An 11,312-nucleotide genomic window follows, 5' to 3' on the forward strand; every position below is an offset into this window, starting at 1 on the left:
GGAAAGCAACCGTCATCTCCTTTCCTTCTTGGACGTCCAGGTTGGTCTCCCACCTGACCCTGGAATGCTGGGGTGGGGGATCTTCTCCAAAAACATGAGTCATTTTTCAAGGAAAGGAGATAAATGTACCATGAAGCCCCACGAGAGGCACCATCTCTTATTCTCTTGGTCCTCTAAAGTCACAGGTTGCCTGCCTTGGTCTTCTAGGGTCGTTTCTGACTTCTGCTGGTTGTTTCATAGATCTCCTTCTGCCTCATCCGGAATCTCCTCGACTTTCCTGATGAGTCTAGCGCAGCGAGATGGCCGTAGGTAGAGTCCTTCCCATGCACCGCTCCATCACTAGAGGTCTTCAAGAAGAGACTGGACAGCCATTTGCCCTGAGTGGTAGAGGATCTTCTGCCATGGACAGGAGGTTGGAATAGAAGACCACCAAAGGCCTTTCCAACCTGGTATTTTTATATTTTGTCTTTTGTGCAGTCAGGGCTGGAGGTGTCTCTCTTCCTCCTCCTCCTCCTCCTCCTCCTCCTCCTCCCTCTTCAGATATCAGGGGAGATACAAAGTTCTGGTTCTTGCTCTTCCGGTGGTCTCAAATATGGTATTTCTCAAACATCTGTCAATCCTGGAGCCATGCTGGAAATCTTCAGGGCTGCTGCCATATTTGATGACATTGTAGTGTGACTTTGATGTTCTCTCTCTATCTTTTTCTGGGTCTGCCTCATGCTCTTTGACCTTTTCCTCTTTTTGTATGTGCCCTGTAGAGTGTCCCTTGATGAGGAAAATTGTCTTTCCTTCTTAAATCAGTAAGATTGGCTGTTGTGATTAAATGAAGCTCCCTCAAGCAAATCTCACGGTTGTGTCTTCGCCAAAGGCAAACCAATCAATAAACGGCTAGTAATTGCAATTGCAGAACACAATAATTTGGATTAATTTTAACTTTCTACGTGTGTGTGTGTGTGTGTGTGTGATTTATAATATTATGTGACCCAGCTTGCTTGCTTCATTTACCGTTCCCTGCATTGTGCAGATCTGGGGGGGAATCCAGCTGCTCCAGGAAGATGGTTGAACAGATGTGCTTGCAGTGACCAAGAGGCCCCAAGTTGGTCAACCATGGATATTGGTAGACGGGCAAACCCTTCATGAAGATGGCACTGCAGCACAAATGCCACATCAGGACATCCTGGGCCATTTTTGAGAGGACATCACCATGGATGTTATCAAGTTCAGAGCCTCACTTTGGACCCCAAACGCTGCTCAGCCCATCCCTTTGGGCCCCCCGCCTTCCCCCCAGGACTGCCAGGCTAAAAGTGGGCACCTCGAAGCAGTTCTGAGCATCTTACAGAAAAGACGAAAAGTGAGTGGCCCCAGATCTTGGCACACCTGCTTGCTGCTGGCTACACGCTATGCCTGTCTCTATAATTTGTATAATTTATTTGTATCCCGCTTTTTTATAAACAACGCAAGGCAGCGAACGTATCTAATACACCTTCCCCCTCCTGTTTTCCCCACAACAACAACCCTGTGAGGTAGATTGGGCTGAAAGAGAGAGGGACTGGACCAAGGTCACCCAGCTGCCCTTCATGTCTAAGGCGAGACTAGAACTCACGGTTTCCTGGTGATTAGCCCAAAGTCACCCAGCCAGCTTTCTTGCCTAAAAAGGAACTAGAATTCACAGTCTCCCAGTGTCCAGACTGGTGCCTTAACCACTAATTGGATGGTGTCACTTCTGAGCTTTGTGATCCTTGGAGTTTGGATTTGCTCGTAGTTTTCCTCTGCTAATTATGCCCATGGCATCCGTGGTGTATTTGCTGGGCTTCTCCAAATGAGTGGGCCCAGGAAGCAGCCAATGAAATGAAGTGCCACGTGCCGCCCATCCATGCCAGGAAGGTGGGAGGAATTGCCCTCGTTTCAGGGACAGCCAGGCCTGGCATCAGGGTGGTTTCTTTTTGACCGCGTGAGAAGTGCCGGCCAGAGATTGTACGGAAACTGACTGGAAACAATCTGAGAACCATGAAGCATTTACTACAAGACAGCCTGGACTGAGTAGGGACAAGTCTCGTCTTGCACACCCTGGTTTGAGAGGAACCTTCCTCAATAGATTAAGGAAATGCCCTAAATGCCTCTTGATTTCAGGTAAACATTTGACCAAATCTCCCATTACAGGTTGATTCCCAAGCTAGGGGTCCAGTTAAGTGACTTTCTTTCTTTCTTTCTTTCTTTCTTTCTTTCTTTCTTTCTTTCTTTCTTTCTTTCTTCCTTCCTTCCTTCCTTCCTTTTATCTTCCTTCCTTCCTTTCTATCTTTCTTCTTTCTTTCTTTCTCCTTCCTTCCTTCCTTCTTTTTTTCTTTCTTTCTTTCTTTCTTTCTTTCTTCCTTTTTATCTTTCTCTTTCTATCTATCTTTCTATCTTTCTTCTTTCTTTCTTTCTTTCTTTCTTTCTTTCTTTCTTTCTTTCTTTCCTTTCTTTCTTTCTTCCTTCCTTTTATCTTCCTTCCTTCCTTCCTTCTTCCTTCCTTTCTATCTTTCTTTCTTTCTTTCTCCTTCCTTCCTTCCTTCCTTCTTTTTTCCTTCTTTCTTTCTTTCTTCCTTCCTTTTTATCTTTCTATCTTTCTATCTATCTTTCTATCTTTCTTCTTTCTTTCTTTCTTTCTTTCTTTCTCCTTCCTTCCCTTTTTTTCTTTCTTTCTTTCTTTTTCTTTCTTCCTTCCTTCCTTTCTATCTTTCTATCTATCTTTCTTTCTTCTTTCTTTCTTTCTCCTTCCTTCCTTCTCTTTCTTTCTTTCTTTCTTTCTTTCTTTCTTTCTTTCTTTCTTTCTTTCTTTCTTTCTTTCTTTCTTTTCCTTATCTTTCTTTCTTTCTTTCTTTCACATATGGCATCTACAGAGGTCATGCAATCACTGATATACAAATTTAATTTAAATAAACCAGGGGCAAATACATGTATATAAGATATGTGGACAGTACAATATAGGAGGTAAAATATTAAGATAAGGCAAAGCCATAATAAAATCACCATAATGGTGGAGCCATAGAATCGCAATGGGATGGATGTTATAATTCGACATCTAAGGAAGCTAACCCTCCAATAATGCTTTTGGAGAGCGCCCAAATCCCGCTCCTGGCTGGCCCCGCCCTGCCCCTCCCAGGACTCCCCACGTGGCCCATTTTGGAGGCTCGGGAAGGGCAAAAAATGGGGCCCCCGGAATTTTGGGAACACCAGAAATGGTCCCATTTCCGGCCTCCAGAGCCTGAGGAGGCCATTTTCCCCCTCCTGGAGGCGCGAGGAAAACCTCCAGAGCCAGGGGGAGAGCAACAATGCCCCCCCCCGCACTGTGGTGCAGGAGGCCGACTAGGCCACGCCCACCATGGCCACGCCCATCTAGCAACCGGGCAGAGAAACATTTTTGCTAATATTTTTGAAGCCCACTCCTGTGGGAGGCTCCATATTTTTCAGGGCAGCTGCATTCCTGGAAGTGGTTTTGTTGGATCTGTCTGATCCGCTTGTTTGATTATTAAAAGTCACAAATCTTAATCACGATTCTTCATCTAGGTAGTTATGTGATTTATCAAGAACGCTAGGCTGAAGGAGAGTTCTATCAAGTGGGTGCCATAAAGAGCCACCTCCATTCTTCTCTATGTCCTTAATTAAGAAATAATGAATTAAGAAATAATTTTGAAAAAGGGCCACGTCAACGTCGATAAGCATAGTTTGAGAGTGCAACCAGTGGCCAAGAGATGTGGTGAGCTCTTGGCCAGAGAGCTTTGGACTAGATGACATACAAGGTCCCTTCTAATTTGGTTAATCTGTTAATTGATTCATTCAATTATTAGACTTAATTACATTATCAGTAACTCAAGGTGGGGAATATAGATAATACAGGTGGTCCTTGACTTAACAATAGTTCATTTAGTGACTTTTTTGAACTTACAATGGTACTGAAAAAAGGTGACTTATGACCACTTACAACTGCCGCAGCATCCCTACGGTCAAAATTCAGACCCTTGGCCAATGGCTCATACTTATGACGGTTGCAGTATCCGAAGGTCCCGTGATCACTTTTTGCAAAAAGTCACACCAGCAAAGTCAATGGGGAAGCGAGATTGACTTAACAGTTGTGTTGCTAAGTTAACAACTGCGGCGATTCACTTAACAAATGTGGCAAGAAAAGTCTTAAAATGGGGCAAAACTCCCTTAGCGAATGTCTCGCTTAGCAACATAGATTTGGGGCTCCATTGCGGTCATAAGGTGTCCTCTCATTTATTTCTCTGGAGGCCTCAAGGAAGGCAGGAGGCCAACCCGTTGAGGGGGATTCAACCCGAGATCTTGGCCGAGCAATGGGCTGAACTCGCTGGTCTCCAAATCTCGGTTCTCCGCCCCGATTTACTCCACTTCTCCGTTCCAGATGTGACGGGGGAAACTCCCTGTTCCCTGTCAATCTGTGGCTGACCTGTTTATCTTCCCCTCTGAAATCAGGAACCTGGACGATTATCTGAGGAAACCACCTGGCAGGAGGCCACCGAAGTCGTGGGTGAGTGAGCACTTTGGGGATTGGAGGTGGAATCAGAGGAGAAGATCCTGGAGGTTGTGCAACAAATTCTCAAGGGATGAGACTTCACGGCCGTTGGTTGTCAGGCGGGGCAGATCCTCCTGAAGGCTCCTTCGTCAGGGCTACCTCTGAGCGCCCCGTTCAGGATCGCCCCTCATTTTGCGTCTTTGAGTCAACTCAAGGCTTGGTCCCCTCAAGGCTTTTCCTTGGAACCCTGCCAGGAGTGCCTATAGGGAGGCTATCAGAAGGGTCGAGAGGAGGGCTAAGATAGTGGGATCAAATTGCAATAGCACTTATATGCCACTTCGCAGTGCCTTACAGCCCTCTCTAAGTAGTTTACAGAGTCAGCCTCTTGCCCCCAACAATCCATGTCCTCATTTTACCCACCCCGAAAGAATGGGAGGCTGAGTCAACCTGGAGCTTGGTGAGAATTGAACTGCCAAATTGCAGGCGGGAAGGCTGGCCAGGATCGAACTGCTGGCAGAGGGAATGCAGAGTCGTCCTGCAATCCTGCATTCTGACCACTGCACCACCACGGCCTTCCCTTCCCTTCCCTTCCCTTCCTTCCTTCTGTCAGCTGTGGAAGCCATATTGAGACCAGACGCTCCCACACCGCCACATTTTGATCCTGGGAAAACGGGAGGGGGGAATTTCTTGGCGTGTATGTAGTTAGACATAACAACATTCTTTTTCTAAGTCAAGGTCATGTTATTTTGCACATAAGTGAGGGGAAGTCTCAAGTTGGGACGGAAAGGAGCATGTGATGCAATGATGGGCGCAGAGGGTGGATTTTGTAGTTTTTACTTATTGCAAGGAAGCCCGGAGCTTTCAGATTCAGGATTCCCCAGTTGTGCCAGTTAACTATTCAATTAAAAAAGAACTTTTGAGAAGATGCCTGTCTCGGAGTTATTGGTTGAAGTGGAGGTTTTCTGGAATGCTGACACCTTCCTTCTTTCCTTCCTCCCTCCCTCCCTCCGTCCCTCTGCACTTAGACTTATATACCGCTTCACAGTGCTTTTACAGCCCTCTCTAAGCAGTTTATAGGGTGAGCCTCTTGCCCTCAACGATCTGGGGCCTCCTTTGACCCACCTCGGAAGGACGAAAGGCTGAGTCAACTTTGAGCCTGGTGGGATTCGAAATGCCAAATTGCAGGCAGCCGGCAGGCCGCAGAAGTAGCCTGCAGTACTGCACTCTAACCACTGCGCCACGGAGGCTCAAAACTGGAGGGGGCAACTTTATGCGCATCTGAAAGCGGGAAGTGCAAGTGGCCTTGAGGAACAGGAGGGAGAGCCGTTACCAAGACAACCGCCGGATAAAAGAAACTTGAGTCCAAGGCAGGGATGTAACGTGAGAAGACGTCTCGGCCGAGCCCCTCGCTACTTCTCCAGAAGATAAAAGGAAGGAGGAGAGAATCCCATTCAGATTTGCAAGAGTCTGTCCTTATAGCTTTGCAATAAAAGTAGCATCAACCTTCCTGTCTTTAGATTCCTAGTCTGGTCTATCCGGAAGGACTGACAGCCCCACACCATGCTGAGTTTTTGACCACAACCTGCAGATGTTTGCTCTCTGGCTGGCCCATGGGAGAAAGACTAGTCGGCTTGTCTTGGAGCAGGAAAGAGGGAAAGAGACACTGGGCAATCTCTGTGCCCAGGAGGTCACTTTCCCAACTCCACCTATCGTGACTTAAGGGAGCCTGTAGTAATAATAATCCCGTAGCAAACAAAACGCCGAGGCTAGTAGATCCCTCAAAAAAATAGTTTTATTGGATAGATCATATTGGCACAGTTCTGGTGAAAACCGACTCTGAAGGTTCCTGTGGATTTCACCTCATTAAAAGTTCCCCAAACAATCAGCCATATGGTCCAATCAGGTTGCTGCCTGGTTGCCTGGTAACGTCACTCCTCTCTCTGACCAGGGGTGAGAATGTCCTTGGGTCTCAAGAGAAAGTATTTTGTTTTGGCTACAAACCCTCAGCTATCTCTATTCCCCCCCAGCTCCAGTGTAGCAACACTGAAGGTCTCAAATGGCTTCAGTCGGGTCAGCTTCTGGGTTGACACCTACGTCCATTGAAGAGGAAGGAAGCGAGGGTAGCTTAAGAGGCAACCGGTGGAAGTTCCTCAGGTAGAGATCAACCTGGAGATAAGGAGGAATTTCCTGAGGGTGGGAATGAGTGATCAGTGGAACAGCTTGTAATTGTGGCTGCTCCATCACTGGAGGTTTTGAAGAAAAGATTGGACAACCGCTTGTCCAGGATGGTTGGGCAGGGGGGTGGATTAGAAAACCTCCAAAGTCCCTTCCAGGCCTATTTTTTCTTCCTTCTTTCCTTCCCCCCCCCTCCCTTCCTAATACTTGGGGGGGGTGGGGGGTGTTACAGAAAACAGATGGGTCAATTTAATCTCCAAAGCACTTGAGGGCAGGACATTAGATCACCAACCTACAACCAAGAAGAAATTTCTCAACAGAGAGGACAATCCACGGGTGGAACACCATATCTACAGATGTTCTGGGTGCTCCAACACTGGAGGTTCTCAAGAAAGGATTGGACAAGCATTTATATGGGGTGGTATAAGGACTCCTGCCTTGGGCAGAGGGTTGGGCTAGATGACTTCCAAGGTCCCTTCCCACCCTGGGATTCTGCCGCTTGCATTTATACGACATCTTGGGGACCGACCTCAGAAAACGATTTGGCATAAACCACTGAACTCTAAAACAAAAATAACAGATAACAGATCATCAGAGTTGGAAGGGACCTTATAGGTCATCTAATTCCAACCCCCCACCCAAGCGGGAGATCTTATACCATTTCTGACCAATGGCAGTCCAGTGTCTTCTTGAAAGCCTCCAGGGATGAAGCTCCCACAACTTCTAAAGGCAACTTCTGTTCCATTGGCTGAATGTTCTGTCAGGAAATTCCTCCTTATTTCTAGCTTGATTCTCTCCTTGTTCAGTTTCCATCCATTGTTCCTTGACTGGCCTTTGGGTGCTTTAGAAAATAGCTTGACCCCTTCCTCCTCCTCCCTGTGGCAGCCCCTCAAATATTGGAAGACCACTACCATGTCTCCCCTGGTCCTTCTCTTCCCTAGACTAGCCATGCAACTAGTTTCTGCAACCGTTCTTCATATGTTTTAGCCTCCAGTCCCCTCATCATCCTGGTTGCTCTTCTCTGCCCTCTTTCTAGAGTCTCAACCTCTTTTTTATATCATGGTGGCCAAAACTGGATGCAGTACCCTAGGTGTGACCTTACTAAGGATTTATAGTAGAGTGATATTAGTACTTCCCTTGATCTTGATTGTATCCGTCTGTTAGTGCAATTTAGGATTGCGTTGGCTGGCTGGGGAATTCTGGGAGTTGAAGTCTACCCCTCTTCAAGCTTCCAAGCTGCCTCTTCCAACCATCTTCCTCAGTGGTGGGATTCAAATTGTTTTTACCACCAGTTCAGTGGCCGTGGCTTGGTTGGCATGACTTGGTGGGGGTGCTTTGCCTGGCACCAGGGTGCAGCTTTCCCCACGATAGCTGAGACCTGCAGGATAAAGAAGAGAAATCCTGCATTTTTCTCTTCTTTTTCCTCTCAGCTGGTTGTCCTTTCCTCCCCTCAGCTGATCATAGGCCTTTTTTTACTACCGGTTTGGCCAAACTGGTCCAAACCGGTAGTATACCCCCACTAATCTTTCTTCTTTCTTCTACCCGGCTCTCCATCTTTTCGCTGCAAAGTGGAAATTGGAGCAACCCAGAAATCACCCCGTTCTCCTTGGATCACCACCCAGGCTGCAAACCAGCTGTGGGCTTACTCACAACCACAAATCAAAGCTGGAATGCACTTATGCGAGCTGTGCAGCTCTTAATGCCGCATCTTAAATTGTGCCGTACTCCCACAGCTGCTTGGGACGCAGCCACCAAGCCGTGAAGCACCTGCTGGAGCCCGAGGGCGCCTGGGATGGAGAAAGGAGCGGGCGAGGCAGATCGCAGCTTGTCCTTGTAAACATCCGGAAGGTTTTGTTCTTGAAGTCGGCAGGAAGCCTGGCCGAGTGCCACAGGCTTGTAGCCCTGAGGGACTGCACACCGCAACTTCTCCCCACTTCTATTCACCCTGGCAAGGCTGGCAAGTTTGCCGTAGTGGCGAGAGGATCTGTAGCTCGGGTGGAGGATGAGAATGGAGGAAACTGCTCCAAGCTTCCGAATGTTGCGTTACCAGACTACGTAACGTCTGTAGAGATTCTCGGTCCTCCGGGTCGTGGTTGTCCCAAAGGTGTTTTTTCAAGAGGCAATCGGACTTTCTCATTTTTCCTTTTGAAGACATTTCACTTCTCATCCAAGAAGCTTCTTCAGCTCTGATTGGATGGTGGGGAATGGAAGGATTTATATTCCTTGCCGGCAGCTGGTTATTTTCATCCTTTTAGAGGGCCACTGAAGCACTTGAACGGTGTGGGAGTAGGAATGGATTCCCAGGGGAAAAATTGCAGACCGCAGGAACCATTTGCAATACTCTGGTGACCCTGAGGACACAGACAAACCTCCAGGTGGCCTCAAGGACTCTCTACAAGGATGCAAATGACCAGCTGTCTGCAAGGAGTATCAATCCTTCCCTTCCCCATCATCCAGTCAGAGCTGAAGAAGCTTCTTGGATGAGAAGCAAAATGTCTTCATGCCTCCTGAAAAAAGCACCTTTGGGACAGGCTACGCAACATTTGCAGTGGATTTAAGGGGTGTCCGTGTTGGTGTTCTTCTACTTATAAGGGCTTCATATGGTCAGTGGGTCTGGTGATGAGAAGGTCACATCAGGTGAGGTCTCGTGGTGGGTCAGGGGTGGGTCACATTAGGTGGGGGTCTTGGCTAGGCTACCCCAGCCCAAGCAGTGGCTTGGCTCATCCGCCTTGCAAGCTTCTGGGGCTTCCTAGGGAAGACGAGCCACCAGGAGACTTTTGTCCATGGCTCAACCGACAACCACAGAGTTCCTGGTGCTGCAGAGAGCCGGCTCCCCTGGTTCAATCCGGTCCAACCTTATGGGCCTTTGTGCCACCTTGGACGCATCGGAGGGCACGGTGGGCTCCCAGCCACCCCAGGAGATGCTAGAGTCTCTGGGCATCATCACCCCAAGCTCTGCTGTGATCCGGTCTGACCGTAATCAAAGCGGTTGGTTCCTTTCACCCTCAAGTCACTGGTTTTCCTTCTTGGGCGGATGATGTCTTAAGCTGCTGTTGTGCCTTTCTCTCCAAAATGTTCATGGTAACCTTTGCCTGCCAAAAGGAGGAGGGGAAGGACGGCACTGATGTCCCAACCTATCTGAAGATCAAGAGGTGCCTTCAAGATCCCCGGTTTCCGGACTCTTCTAAGTGATCCGGCAACTTCTGCTACCAGCACACCTGCCAGAGCCTGGAGACCAAGGGACCAAGGGGCCTCACACCTGCCAGTTCCATGAGGTCCTCCTTCCCTTGTGACCTCATCACTCAGCCTTGACACCACTGCCTAGCAACCAGGAAGTAACAGCTACTCCAAGGAAGAAGCAGGAAGCGGGAGAGAGGCTCAGGTGGACCTCAGCCAGATATAGCACTGGGCTGCTCCTAGGAATCAGGGTCTTTTCCCTTGAGGTGGGTCTGGGGTAGCCCTGGGGAAGAGACCACTGGAGGCCTCCTGTCCCTCAGCCAGGAGTAGCATTCCTTCATCCACCCAGGTTTGGCCACCATATGGTTTGTCTATAATGTTCGCAAGCTACCCAACCCAGGTTGGAGCTCTGGTTTGTGGGGAAGGGGGAGGGGGTAGAAGAGGGGAGGAGCTGAAGGCAGGATCAGAAATGAACCATGGTTGCCCTGAGAGATACCCTGGAGGCCGGTGGGCCGGTGCTGGCTACGCAAAACCGGTAGAACGTCGCAAATCAATAGGAACGAGAAGGACAGCGAAGGGGAGGGGCCTCTGGCGAGAGGAACTTCTCATGGGAATTCCCACCCCACCCCAGTCAAAATGCCGGTGGCCGCTATGGCCGGGGGTGGGTCTGTTTGAGCTGGAGATTGTATCTCCCATTTCATTCCCTGCCTCCTTCCACCCATCCCAAGGTGGTGGAGGTGGAGGAGGAGGAGGAGGAGGAGGAGGAGGAGGAGGAGGAGGTGGTGGTGGTTGTGGAGAAGTTGGAAAATGGGTGGTGTGGAGAAGTGTTGGCCCAGTTTTCACAGAAGGGTGGAAGGAGGTGCCCCCTCCCCCAATGCTTCCCAAAACTTTTGGGCAGGGCAGGGGCCCAAGGCAGCATCCCTTGGCCTGCTCCGAGGCCTCCCAGGTGCTTCTGGGATGGGCTACCTGGGTGGCCTTCCAGCCCTGAGGAACCTTCTCCTGCACTGCCCTCTGCTGGTGCCACACGAGAGGCGGCTCTTTTCTTCACGCTCTCTCTGCCCCGCGGATCATTTGAAAACGGAATCAAAACCGTTTAGGTGGAGGGAGAGTTGAACCTGCAGCTCCCATCGCTCCTGCGAAGAAAAGGAGAAGGGGGGAAAGGAGGGAGGGAGGGAGAAAGGGGTGGAAGGAGGGAGGGAAGGAAGGGAAGGAAGGGAAAAGGGAGAAAAGGAAGGAAGGAAGGAAAGAGGGAGAAAAGGAAGGAAGGAAGGAAAGAGGGAGGGAGGGAAGGAAGGAAAGAGGGAGAAAAAGAAGGAAGGGAGGGAGGGAGGGAAGGAAGGAAGGAAGGAAGGAGGGAGGGAAGGATGGAAGGAAGGAAGGAGGGAGGGAGGGAGAAAGGGGTGGAAGGAGGGAGGGAAGGAAGGGAAGGAAGGGAAAAGGGAGAAAAGGA

At 49.1% G+C, this 11,312-nt stretch overlaps 1 protein-coding gene across 1 annotated transcript in view; it reads left to right on the top strand.

Moving 5' to 3' along the window:
• Positions 1-10,047: 10,047 nt before the first annotated feature.
• LOC148127470 (uncharacterized) overlaps positions 10,048-11,312 on the top strand; it is a 22,148-nt gene continuing 20,883 nt past the window's right edge. Inside the window, exon 1 of the mRNA XM_087923108.1 lies at positions 10,048-10,128. The gene's annotated coding sequence lies outside the window, so the exon portion shown is untranslated. The remainder of the gene's footprint in view (positions 10,129-11,312) is intronic.

The sequence above is a fragment of the Pseudonaja textilis genome, chromosome 2 (genome assembly GCF_049901715.1).
Source record: "Pseudonaja textilis isolate UNSWEBS1 chromosome 2, rPseTex1.2, whole genome shotgun sequence".
Classification (NCBI taxonomy): Eukaryota; Metazoa; Chordata; class Lepidosauria; order Squamata; family Elapidae; genus Pseudonaja; species Pseudonaja textilis.